Source organism: Primulina tabacum, chromosome 16, assembly GCF_025594145.1.
Source record: "Primulina tabacum isolate GXHZ01 chromosome 16, ASM2559414v2, whole genome shotgun sequence".
In the NCBI taxonomy this organism is placed as follows: Eukaryota; Viridiplantae; Streptophyta; class Magnoliopsida; order Lamiales; family Gesneriaceae; genus Primulina; species Primulina tabacum.
Genome location: NC_134565.1, coordinates 19,208,815 through 19,223,221, shown reverse-complemented (window position 1 = coordinate 19,223,221; position 14,407 = coordinate 19,208,815). Strand labels below are relative to the sequence as shown.

The window sequence follows — 14,407 nt, the reverse complement described above, 5'->3', positions numbered from 1 at the left end:
TTTTCTTGCTAAAGATGCAAGTTTAGCTTGAATATCTATATCATCTTTAAGATTATAGATACCACCCCCATTTGTTGAATTATTGTTTTTGTTTGTTGGTGGTTCTATTGTGCCTATATTATCCCAATTTTGAGCATTTTCTGCTAATGAATCCAAATAGTCCATAGCTTCATTTGGGTTTTTATCTTCAAAAGTTCCATTACACATGAATTCTATCATTTGCCCATCTTTAGGTATTAGACCTTCATAAAAGTGAGAAACTATTTCTCCATGTTTCAAAACCATGATGTGGGCATGTATTAAGTAATTCTTTATATCTATCCCAACATTGATAAAACGTTTCTCCTTGTTTTTGAGAAAAAATTGTAATTTATCTTTTAAAAGAGTTTGTTCTATGGGAAGGGAAAAACTTTTTGAGAAATTGTTGTTGCATTTCTTCTCATGATCTTATTGAACTTGATCTTAAATTTTGTAGCTATGTTTTAGCTTTATCTTTTAAAAAAAAAGAGAAAAGCTTTAATCGAACTATATCCATGCTACAATTTTGATCATTATAAGTGTTACAAACTTCCTCAAATTCTCTTAGATGCAAATATGGATTTTCAGAATCTAAACCATGAAAATTTGGTAAAAGTTGAATAATTTGAGGTTTGAAGTTGAAATTAGATGCATCAGGAGGAAAAACTAAACAAGATGGGGCACTAGTTCTAATAGGGTTCATATGGTGCCTAAGTGTTCTTAATTGATCGTGTTCTTGATTATTATTATTATTATTATTATCTTGATTGTTTGAATTATCGTCCATGTTTAAATTATTTTCAGATACTCGAATAAGTCTACCACTTTTTTTTCGACTCCAAATACTCATACAAAAAAAAAAAAACAACACAATACTTATAAATAAAACATAATTAACAGATATAAACTTAATTTATACCTCCCCGGCAACGGCGCCAAAAACTTGCTACTACTTAAATAATAATTCACCCAAGTGTAAGTTGTCTGCAAGTAATATAATTCGTAAGTACGAGATCGATTCAAAGAGAGGTTATTTTGAGTTTAAATTTATTAATTTATAGATTACCAAATGCAAGAATTAAGTTTACAAATTATAAACTTTGTCAAGGCTTGAGGATTTATTCTTAGTTTATGTAATATTATTTAACTAAAAGTAAAACAAAAGAAACCACCATAAATAATGGTTCAAAAAAATTAAACACATACATAATATAATATAGTTCCCACTATAGAAAATACCGAATTAACCGATATTTTATATATGGTACCTATGATTATAATTATGACTATATAAATAAATAATTGCATAAAGTAAATGTTAAATTAAATCATTATATTTCATTTAGAACAACCGGCAGAGCCACGCTATTGCCTAAATGAAATATATTGATTTATTAAGTTAGTTGCGGTAAAGTAAATGTTAGTTGCGATAAAATAAAAGTTAGTTGCGAGAAAGTAAAAGTTAGATGCGAAAAGTAAAAGTTAGTTGCGATAAAGTAAATGTTAGATTGTTAGATGTTAGTATTAAATCATAATATTTCATTTAGAACAACCGGCAGAGCCACGCTATCGTCTAAATGAAATATTATGATATTATTATATAAATATATATATATATATATATAATAATAAGTGATGAAATATTTATTGTATCAAAATTAAACAACAAATCAAGATAACCACTTTAATGGTATCAAGCATTTGATGTAAATTGATAACAGCAAATAATTCATTTTTATACCTACAATAAAAATAAGTTAGCTAAATGAAAAGAAATAAAGAAAGAATATACAAAATATAAACAATCTTACTTCACCAAGAATGCATCCTCTTCACCTTGACATAATAGATTTAGCTTGCCATAAGATTACTTTTGATCAACACTAAAATATCACTCATAGTTGAGAACATGAAAGAAAATATATTGGAACTTAGAACTTTGATACACACTCACACTTTATTTTAAAATGAGATAGAATGATTCTCAAGCTAGCACAAGGCCTCTATTTATAGGCCAAATGAGAGAAAGGGTCAAAATTTTTATTAATGCCATGTAGTTGCAATAGTATTCTTTGTCTCCTCCAAGTTCAATTCCATGTCCCTTCTTTCAATGCTTTGTTCCATGACTTTAATCACCGAATTTGACTCTGCTCAAAATGGCAAACATGTGGGGAATTGTCTGTAGATGAATTTGGCCACTTGGTTCACCTCATTTGGTTAAATATTGAAATAGTTATGATATTTTTACTATATGCTAGTCATAGTAAAAGTAAATTTGTCCTACTTTTGATATTTGCACAATTTGATCATCTTATAGATCTTTTTAGGCAATCATGTCTTCTGCAAAGTTGTAGATAATTTCTCAAGGATTCCGAACATGTTTGAGTCACCTCCATTTGAATTTTCTAGCTTGAGTTATCATTATTCTACCAACACGTAGAAAACCTGAAAATAAAACATATTTAGTAAGACAATTAAATATAAACAAACAATACTAAAATAACATAATTTTATAATTTTAATGAAACTTAAATTTTAAAATACAGGTTTTAACATATAATAAATTATTAATTTTAAGTTTCATCAACGTGGCAGCACTACTTGAGGCCTAAGGAGTTTGTGATTCATACGGATCTTGAATCTCTAAAGCACCCTAAGGGGCAACAAAAGCTGAACAAGCGGCATGACAAGTGGGTGGCATTCATAGAGACATTTCCCTACATCATCAAGTACAAACAAGGTAAGGAGAATGTAGCGGCCGACGCACTATCACGGAGGTACGTACTAATCTCTACCTTGGAATCTAAAATCTTGGGATTTGATCATGTGAAAGAGTTGTATGTGCTGGATGATAAATTTAAGAGCGTGTTTGAAACTTGTATGCATGGTCCACATGAGAGATTCTATTTGCATAACGGTTTCTTGTTTAGAGAAGATAGATTGTGCATCCCTAAATCATCCATTCGTGAGTTACTTGTTAGGGAAGCACATGGGGGTGGATTAATGGGACATTTTGTTGTGGCTAAGACTTTAAGCGCATTGCATGAACATTTCTATTGGCCACATATGAAGCGTGATGTTGAGCGTGTGTGTGAAAAAGTGCATAATTTGTAGACAAGCTAAATCTAAAACACAACCACATGGATTGTATACACCACTCCCCGTCCCTAGTGAACCTTGGGTTGATATTTCTATGGACTTTGTTTTGGGGTTGCCTAAGATAAAGAAGGGGAGGGATTCTATATTTGTTGTTGTGGATAGATTTTCTAAGATAACACATTTTATAGCTTGTCATAAAACTGATGATGCTTCTCACATTGCGGAATTGTTCTTTAGAGAATTCGTTAGGTTGCATGGTATACCTAGGACTATTGTTTCTGACCATGATGTTAAATTCTTGAGTTACTTTTGGAAAACTTTGTGGGCTAAACTTGGCACAAAATTGTTGTTTTCTACCACGTGTCATCCTCAAATGGATGGAAAAACTGAGGTTGTTAATAGAACGTTATGAACACTTTTGCGTGCTATACTTAAAAAGAACTTAAAGAATTGGGAAGATTGTTTGCAATTTGTTGAGTTTACGTATAGTCGTTGCATGCATTCAACTACAAATTATTCGCCATTTGAGATTGTTTATGGTTTTAATCCTTTGACTCTGTTGGATTTGATGTCTTTACCTGTGAGTGAAAGGTTAAACATGGATGGCAAGAAGAAGGCTGAATTTGTTAGGAGTTTGCATGAAAAGGTCAAGGCCAATATTGAGAAGGGAAATGAGCAATATGCCAAGCAAGCCAACAAAGGGAAAAAGAAGGTGATATTTGAGAAGGGAGATTGGGTGTGGTTACACTTGAGGAAGGAAAGGTTCCCCGAGAAGAGACGTTGAAAGCTATTATCTAGGGGCGATGGACCATTTCAAGTCCTTGAAAGGATCAATGACAATGCCCACAAACTCGATATATCAGGTGAATATAACGTGAGTTCTACTTTTAATGTTAGTGACTTGTCGTTGTTTGATGTAGGTGACGAGCTGGATTTGAGGACAAATCATTTTCAAGAAGAGGAGGATGAAGCGAACACGGATGGTCAAGCCCAAAGGAAAGCATGGGACCCTTTAGAGTTGCCAGAGAGACCAATCACGAGGGGACGACTGAAGAGATTCAAGGAAGCATTGCAGAGGATTATGAGCAAAGGAAAAGGACTTACAAGCGAGGTGCGGAGTGCGGAGGGCTTCGTGATGCATGGGAGTGAGTTTGGGAGTCACAAGAACACCATTCAAGTGATGAATGAAGAAAACGTCCAGCATGCTCCGCGCTCGAGCTGTAAAATACTATCGTCCGAGCGCCAAACATACTGTCCAAGAGTTGGTTTCCAGAACACTCAGCGCCCGATCGGGCATTTTCTACCGCCCGAGCGCAAATAATCCAGAACCCTCGGCGCTCGAGCGGTCATATTTTACCGCCCGAGCGCGAGTCATTTTCGGGAAAATTATCTATTTCTTTGATTAGAGTCCTAATTATTTTGGCAACTAGGTATTGTTATCTTTTGAGTATGTAAAGGATATTTGCACGAAATTTTGAACACAATTCAGATTTATTATTGATTGAATATCAAAATTTGAGATTTTTCTCTCAACTTTCAAGGCTCTTGCTTTGTTTCTTCAAATCAAACTTACCAAAGTTTTTAACTTTGGGGCGTTTGTCGATCGTGCTTGTGCGGATTGTCTTCGACTAGTTCTTTGAAGGTTCGTTCTAGTTTCGATTGTTTCATCGTGAATATTTATTACTAAACCTTGTAGTTTAGGGGTGAAAATCACACCATACTTGATTCAAAAGATCGGGACACAACAACGATTCCTAGTTCGTTATTAAATTTTGTGCGCGATTTTATTTTAATCGTGTTTGCTTTTTATTCGTACGTGGATTCTCATTAGAAGGATCTTCCTTGTTGGTGGTGGGCTTGATTTTTGAGCAAGTAGTGCTCAAGGGAAGCTTGTAGATTTGTTTACCATTCAAGAGCTAAGTTTTTTAACAACTTAGTTGGAGCCATCATAAATCTTTGTGATTGATAGGTATATTTCTAAAAACACTATGAGTGTCATTTTTCTGTTTTATGTTATTTTCTTCACATCAAATTGAGGTGCTCGATTTTTGCTTTTAAAATTTGATTTTGAAACTTTCGTTGCTCATCCGAGCACCGTAACCGATTTGCTTTCAGTCCAGGGGTAAAATGGTCAGTTAGGGTTTCAGAGGAAAATGGTCATTTTGCACCCGGGCCGAGTTAGCAGTCCTGGCATCGCCCTGACCACAATTTGACATGTTTTAAATGTATATATTATATCAATAATGATTTTTTATATATATATGAAAAATACGTGCATGCTTGACTCTAAGGAAATTTACATATATTCATTATTTTTATAAGTGATGAATATGTTAACTTGTTTTGAAGGATGAGAGTTGGTTGTGACTAATACAAACACGAAAACAAATGCGAACATGTAAGACCAAGACTTAGTGGATGGGTAAAACTGTCGCTGATGTCCCCACCGTCGGGTACCACAGTTATACGAATATGGATTCATCAAATAGAGCTGATACGAAAGTCACAACTATGATCTGAATTCAAATAAAGAAAATGAACACGTATATGATGATATGATGAAACATGTTTTGACCCGTTTTATTTTGGTACGATATGTTTACGTTTAGACTTTTAAGATCATTAAATCTATGTTAATTATAGAACTTTTCACTGTTCCATGTTATATATATGTACTTTTTATAACGATTCAGGTGTGTTGAGTCTTTAAATTCCCTAGGTGTGAATGATGCAAGTGAGCATATTGATGAGGATATTGGAGGCGCCGAAGACTGAGTAGGCGGAGTTGGATGAGCGAATGCTAACCCGAGGACCATACTTTTTCGGCACATTATGTTCATGAGTTAGGAGCATTCATGGATATTTTCCAATACACTCGTTTTTAAATGTTGATGGCCGTCATGATTTTTGCTGGTTTCATTTGTGAATTATTTTAAACGACAATTTAGGGCTTGATGATTTGTCTCATTTTTAATTGCATTTGTTTTTACTGTTAGTTGAGTTCGTTTATTTTAAAATGAGTAAGTTTCAGCTGTTATTGCATTCATATATGTTTAAAAATTGAAATTTTCGAAAATTAGCTTAAAAAATAAAATAAAAATTTCTAGTAATATTTTCTGTAGTAGATGTTTTAGTTGATATCAGAAGAAAGTCCTATATAGGGTTGTGTCACTGCCAGTGTAACGTCCAAAAGCCAACCTACGTAAAACACATGCATGCAAAAGAATTAAATTTATTAGTTGTGTTATTTAATTGATTTTAAATACTTGCATGATTCATATTATATTGTTAAGGGTCTAATTGCATGATTTTATGAAAACTGTAGATTTTACCCGAATATACGATAATAGGCTGGGGAAAGGAGACTGAGGAAAACTAAGATAAAATAAATATTTTTCAAAAAAAAATTTCAAGGTTTATTAATATGATTAAATTTTTCTAAAAGTTGTAGAGTTCATAATTATTTAATGAAATAAGCTCGATTTTATCCGAAAATTCCGTTTTGGACCAACGAGAGGCTTTTAAAAGATCGAAATTATTATTTTTTTAAAACTAGTTTATTATAAACTTTTATTTTTATCTGGAAAGCCAGTTTTGGACCAACGAGTGGCTTTTAAAAGATTGAAATTATTATTTTTTGAAAACTAATTTATTATAAACTTTTATTTTTCATTAAATAGGTGTTATTGTGCCTAATTTACCTAAGATAAGTAGGCCCAATTGCCTCCTAAACATAAAAGCACAAAACCAAAGCCCATTATCATGCAAATTGAAATCTATAAAATACAAATCCTATGTCTTTTGAGGGCTATTAGCCAAAAACACACACACACTACACACACAAGCTTCAAAAATTAGGAGAAGGAGACAACAAGGAGTTCTTCGTCTCCTGTTCGTCCTTCTTCTCACCCCACGTCGATGATCGTATATTCGATCGTTCTAAAATGCAAAGGCATGTTTCTAACTTCCTTTGACACATCATTCAATCCATATTATGCTTGTTTAAATATTTTTGCATGAAAAATATTGAAGCATGATTCGTTTAGCGATAGGATAAATATTTTAAATGTTTTGATGATTTTACGCTTGTTTGTAAAACGTTATGATTTACAAGGGATTGGCTGCCAACGCAGGATGTTTAATGAGTGGAACGTGGATGATTTATGGTGGAAACAAAGGCTAGAATCGAGCTTGGCTAGGGAGAAGAGTCCTAGGGTTTTCGAATGGTCCCACGTGAATAAAGCGAGCGGCTCGGTGCATGGCTACGAGTGGCTAGATAAGAGTTTTCGTGAACTAGGACTCTTCCCCATGCGCGCTTTGTGAAGCTATGGGCAAGGGGCTGACGGCTCAGTTGGGGCTAGCTAGGGTTGGTCAGTAGGGTCCAGTAAGGTCCTAGTTGGGTTCCTGAGCAGCATGGTTCATGGTGGCTCGATAGCTAGAGGGCCGCGATTCAAAGGAACAAGGGAATAGGGCTCGAGGTCGTGCGTAGGGACTTCTCGCATGGGCTGGGGGCTCATGCGTGGTCCAGGAGGAGTCTAGGAGGTTGCTCAGGGCTAGGTGTGGTCCATGTTGGCTCGAGGTGGCTCGGTTTTTGGAAGAGTCGTGCCTTGATATTTACGCTAGGGTTCGAACGGGCTAAGGAAAAGGTAAGTTGTTCGAACAATGTTCCAGGGGGGTCGGTTCATGGCTCATGAAGGTATTTTAGGAATAAAAATTTATGTTTAAAGTTTGGGAAGAAAATATTAATGTTGGGATCAATTCGGAATTAAAACACTTTACGAATTATTAATTAAAGAATTAAATAAAAATCCTCGAGTTTACGTTAAATAAAAATATTAGAAGTCAAATTGAAGCTTAAATATTTATTTTGGATAGTCTCGAGTCAATTAAAGTGAGAAAATTTCAAAATCGAAGAATGTTAAGTCCAGGAGCAAAACTGATCATTTTACACCTGCGTAGCACGAAAAGGGGAAGTGTCTTGGAGAATCATAACGCATGCCAAATGATATTTTAAAATTTTTATGATGAAAATATGAGATTTTATGATTTAGGTAAAGCGGTGCAATTTTTACTATTAAAAATGCTATTTTTCAAATGTGGAAAGGACACGATATTTTATGATTAAAAAGAAAAGGAAAAATATTTTGAATGATGTGAGTTGACTGTGACATAATGGATATGATATATGATTTTTTGAAATATCGTCAGGGAGAAGGCCCCAGAGAGAGCCTGTTTGAAGGAGAAGGCCCAGAGGGAGCCCAACTATCGTATTTTCATTTTATGTCAGTGTCTAGTGCCCGTCCCCATGTGCAATGGTGAGTTAAGACTGATCAGTCGACCATACGATACAAGCTACTCACTTTCAAGGATCAAACTTCACCCAAAATGAATAAATGATTGAAAGCTTTACGATTTGACGATTTATGATTTATTTATGCTTACAAGTTATTTTAAATAAAAGTATGATTTTAATGCATGTTCTTGTATATATATTATTTGTTAATTATGTTAAGATCTTGCTGAGTAGTTAGACTCATTAAGGTTGAATGTTGCAGGTGATTATGCTATTGAGGGAGGCATTGACGCTTGAGTGGATCGAGGCTGACAGTACAATCTCTAGGGACATTATTTTCTGCATTAGCTTGATATTAAAATTTTTAAAGCTTTTGTTAATGAGTTTTTAGAAATTTTTATGTTTTATTTTGAAGTTAGTTTGGATTATGTTAAAAGGTGGAAGTTGGATTTTTGTTAATTGACAATTTAGGGATTTTATGCACTTGAGATTTTAAATGTTAAATTAATTTTTGATTATGAAAATGTTGAGTTATTTAAATGTGAAGTTCGAACATTATGTTTAAAAAAAATATTAGTAAGATTTTAAAGCTAAAAAATAGTGGACATTAGAGTTAGTATCAGAGCCAAGGATCGCCAAAGGGTTGTGTTACTGCCACTCCGAGAATCTCAAGAAGCCACACGCCTCAAGTATTTGAGTTTTTACTGCTTTAGATTTTGTATGCTGAACTTTAAGTACTTTTATGATACATGATATAGAGGTTAGATGCATGTTTCAATTTAAATGTTAATTGCATGTTGTTTACGTGGTATAGACAACTTGTACAAAGATTCCTTCTAGACGAGTTCTTCATAGAGATAATAAGGATAGACATGAGGAGGAGATTCTACAGCCTCCACCTAATCACGATGCTAGTGCATGTGTACTAGCCGATATGGCTCGTTTAATAGAGCAGCACGTGGAAAATGGTGCGAGGGTCCGACCGGAAGCTATCTATGAGTGATTTATGAGGATGGATCCCCCTGATTTTTCTAGCACTAATGATTTATTTGTGGCTGAGGGATGGATTAGTTCCTTAGGGGTGATCTTTCGATATATGGATATGGTGGGATGGAGCGGCACGAGGGGTGAATCTAGAGACACTGACTTGGGAGGATTTCAAAAGGGTGTTCTATGATAAATGTTTAACTACCGATAATCGTTAGAGGCTGAAGAGAGAGTTTATGAGTCTCTGCCAGGGGGACTTGTCTGTTGCTAAGTTTTGTTCCCTTGACTGCTAATGATGCTGCGCAGAAGTTACGACACTTCTTAGATTGATTGAGGCCGACGATCCGTCTCGATGTGATGCTCATTGATCCTATTGACTATACTACTGCTGTTGCTCAAGATTTTGGAGCCGATCAATCTCTTAAGGATATTGATTGGAAGATGCAGTGTAAGAGGAATCGCGCCCAGCAAGGTAGTCAGCATAATAGGAAACCATTTACGGGACCACCTAAGAGAAAGGGACAACCAAAACCCCAACGACAACCACCTATAGAAAACGTCCTGAAAACTGCTGATAAGCCACTTTGCAAGGAGTGTGATCGCCATCACTATGGCAAGTGCATGTGGGGCACCTACAAGTGCTTCAAGTGCGGAGGAATGTGGCATAAGGCTGGTGATTGCCCAAAGCTCATGCAACCAACGACTAGAAGTGCTTAGGTGATGCCTGCTGAGCAAGTGAAGCAAGACACTACACTTATGACAGGAAATCCGACTATTTGAGCGTTTTATATTGCTTTATTGCTTAAAAAAAAGCATGAATGTTATCATTGAATTGAGGTGCACGAAATTTGATGACTTAGAATTAATTTTTATAAAATCTAGGATTTAAGAAATTCAATTCTTGCAAACACTAATCTTTGGATCATATTGTAAAAGATTTAAATTTTTTGGGGCTAAATTGAAATCTACGAAAAAATAATTATGGATAAACAAGTGCAATTCGAAAATAAAAGGGACTAAACAGCGATTTATGAAAATATTGAGGAAATCTTAGTAAATTCGAAAATTTTAATGGGTCATTTGGTAATTTTCAAAAGTTCAAGGGGTTGAAATTCTAATATGGGAAACTAGCAGGGCCTAAATTATAAGTAATTCCAAACTTTTATGGCCTTAATCGAGTATAATACAAATATTACCAGGACGAATATTGCTAGCAGGAATAGCTACTTACTCTTTGCTAGATTCTGGAGATACGTATTCTTTCATATCTGAATCTTCATGAAACAAATGGGAATTTTACCAGTGGATGTAGAGTTGGGATTCTTAGTTAAAGTGCCTTTTGGCGAACATATGGTTTCTAGTAGCATGGTTAAGGCTGTGGAACTTAAATTACAAAATAATATTATAAGAGCGGAGCTTATAGTACTAACAATGCCCGAGTTCGACATTATTTTGGGGATGAATTGGCTTATTCTGAATGAGGCTACTATTTTTTTCGGTGGAGGTCACTATCTATTAAGCCACCGAATGGGAAAACATTTATCTTTGAGGTGGCACAAAACAATAAAATTCCGCATATTATTTCATGCATGCAGGCGAAGAAGCTTATTCAAAAAGGTTTCCATGGTTTTCTCTCTAGTGTTATATCTGCACCCGACATTGATAGTCGATCTATTGAGGATGTGGAGGTAGTTAAGGATTTTCTTGATGTATTTACCGACGATGTTTCTGGCATCCCACCCGAAATAGAAGTGGAATTCGCTATTGAGTTGATGCCCGGTACAATGCCGATCTCTAAGGTAGCATATCGATTAGCACACGCTGAAATGAAAGAATTAAAGGACCAAATTCAAGGGATGTTAGATCTATAAGGCAGCATATCCATGACCCTGAATCGAATATTTGTTCGATCAATTGCAAGGAGTTTCGGTATTTTCAAAGATAGATTTATGTTCTGGACATCAACAATTGGGGGTGAAAGAGGCGGATGTGCACAAGACGGTTTTTAGAACGCGTTATGGGCATTATGAGTTATTATGTAAGGCTTTAGATTTATTAGTCTTTATTGATGTGATATTCGGAAGATATGAGTATGCATGACATGTAATGAGAAGCACTAAATGAGATTATGAAGTGTTGCATGAGATATAGACCGCACCCGCGGTAAGGAAAGGACCGCACCAGCGGTTGAGCTCATGAATTGTGGAAGAATTACAGTAGCATGAGCGCACCCGCGCCTAAAGAAGGACTGCACCCGCGGTGCATGGACAGAAAGTTGAATAGAATTACAGTAGCAACACCGCACCCGCGGTCCCAGAGGTAGCGCACCCGCGGTGCTGCTACAGTAGGGTGAGCGCACCCGCGGTGTAAACGAGAGCGCCCCCGCGGTCGATGGCTCTTCATTTTGGATAGGGCTGCCGAGAGCAGACCGCACCTGCGGTCAAGAAGCCACCGCACCCGCGGTGCAACGTGTTTATTGAAAAATAATAACACTTGTCCTGGCCATGCATATAAGGTGTATTTGTCTTCATTTCCTTCTTTGCTAGCCTAAGAACCGAGAGAAAGGGAGAGCAAGTTCAGCAAATTCCCTCAAGCTTCATTCCATCTTTGAATTGTGATTACTCAAGATTTAACCATCCCAACTTCAATCCAAACATAGATTATTGCTCCTCTCATCAAGTGCTACAAGGGGATGTAAGTATTGTTCATTTCCAGCATGTTTTGAAATCTATATGTTGGAGGAATGATGATTTGAGTAGAGATATATGTTCTTGAGATTTTGTACATCGTAGAAACGTAAACGGATTGAAGAAATGATATCGTATATGATTGTTCTCAATTTCCAGCATATACATATTCCGATTTCTGCAGATTCTGAGATGCTAACGAGTATATTATGTTGGTTATGAATTGAGGATTATGGTTTGTTGATATATGTTGAGATTCTTATTGTTTTAGTTGATCGGTATCGAAAGATTACGCCGTTATACCGTCAAGATTGATCATTGATTCGTAGATGTGTTGAATTGAATAGAGATTGATAGAATGCATCTCAACATTGCCATTTCAGATTTGATATTGACAGATTCGACATCAAGACTTCGATCACGATAAAGACTGAACGACAAGAAGGTATAATTCATGTTTTGTTTGGGGAAGACACAACTCAAATGAGATTCAATTTGAGTTTCCCAACAAAATCACATACTAGAATTGTTGTTTATCTTTTTTTATGATTATGCTTTGTTTATAGATTTATATTCAAGCATTTGAGATAGGAAAGTCATTTGGTAGATTCGCCAAATTACTAGATGTTCGGTGGTATCGACGCTTCGGATCAGAGTCACTCCGATTGTAGATATTCGATACAGACAGGGCCGAAGTCTAGGAATAAGACGTACAGTCACCCCGATTGGGAGGGTAGGTGACAGACAGTGACGTCTTATTCACAACGGGATCCCTAGATTTAGAGTTGAGTTGAGTCAAGATATGAATTGAATCGAGTTGCATGCTTATTTTATTTTGGTTTCAGAGATTATGGAACCCATTGTTAATGCATGCTTATTTTGATTTAGTTTCATAGACTATGAAACTTATTGCTGTTGATTTTATGCATTATAGTATGCTTTATGATTTATATTGTGTATATGCATGTCTACCATGTTTTATACTGGGATTTATTCTCACCGGAGTATCCGGCTGTTGTCTTGTTTTGTATGTGTGCATGACAACAGGGGGGGGCAGGATCGGGGTCAAGAAGATGATGAGAGAAGATGAGTTAGAGTGGTGATTCCGGACTTATTGTAGACTTGGTTTAATACTTGAAATTTAGTGGTTGAACCTTAGACTAGTTTGAATAATTGTTGTACATTATTGTACTTATATACTAAGATGTATATTAGTTACATTCCATTACGTTCCGCACTTACATTTTTAAAAAAGAAAAATTTTTAGACCCTGTTTATCTTAATTGATAATTAAATCCCAAAGATGATTAAGAAGATGATTAGCGTCCGGATCCCCACAACATGTGGTATCAGAGCGATAGATCCATTAGACTGATATAGAAGAGAATGAGCGGGGTAGATTGAGTTTTCTTTCCTTGCATGTGATTGCTAGCATGAGATTTATTTTAATGTTGATTTACATTATGTATGCTAGCATGATACTATGATTTACTGTTTTGAAATACATGTTTACCTGATTATTTGATTTGAGTTGGTATTATGTATTATTGAGTATGAATCAGATCTGATTCATGATCAGCAGTAAGATGATCCGAGAAAGAATGGAACAGATTTGTAGTATTTGGGTTACTAATGGTTGGTAATCAGATATACCTTCTAGAAGAATTCCATAACGGGACAGTACTTCGGTTGAACAGATAGATATATCAGAAACTTAGATGGAAATACAATTGAAGAAATTTCAGTCGTTTCAACTCCCGATTTTGAGGGGTACTGAGATGTCTGAAGAGTGTCAGAATTGGTTAGATGACATAGAACTGTTGTTTGATTTGCTTAAGTATTCAGATGAACATAGAATTAAATTGGTGCCCAACCAGTTACGAGAGGCCGCCAGGAGTTGGTGGATTACAATCAAGGGAATATTAGAACAACGTGGTACTGTGATCACGTGGGAAGTCTTCAAAGCTGAATTCTATCGAAGATTTTTCTCAGTTTCGTACCGGGAAGCTAAAAGAGTAGAGTTTGAGGATTTGAGACAAGGCCAATTGTATATTGAAGAATATGTTGCTAAATTCTCTACTCTACTGCGTTTTGTTACTCAGATAGCTGGGAATGATGAAGCTGTAGCTAAGCAGTTCATCAAAGGATTGAATTCTGAGATAGTTGCATTGATAAATATGCAGCGACCTTACCATTTTGCTGATACTTTGAGTAGGGCAAAAAGAGCTGAGGTGAGTCTGATTCGACAACGAGAAAGGTTAGATGTGATTCAACTCCCGACACAGCAACTCCCTCTTAGATTTGATAAAGGCAGTATGAGTGG

General features: G+C 35.7%; 1 non-coding gene across 1 annotated transcript; it reads left to right on the top strand.

The window, feature by feature from the left end:
* The first annotated feature begins 278 nt into the window (after positions 1-278).
* LOC142530254 (small nucleolar RNA R71) lies at positions 279-389 on the top strand. The gene has a single exon (XR_012816094.1). It is a non-coding gene; the product is annotated as a small nucleolar RNA R71 (small nucleolar RNA).
* The last annotated feature ends 14,018 nt before the right edge of the window (positions 390-14,407 follow it).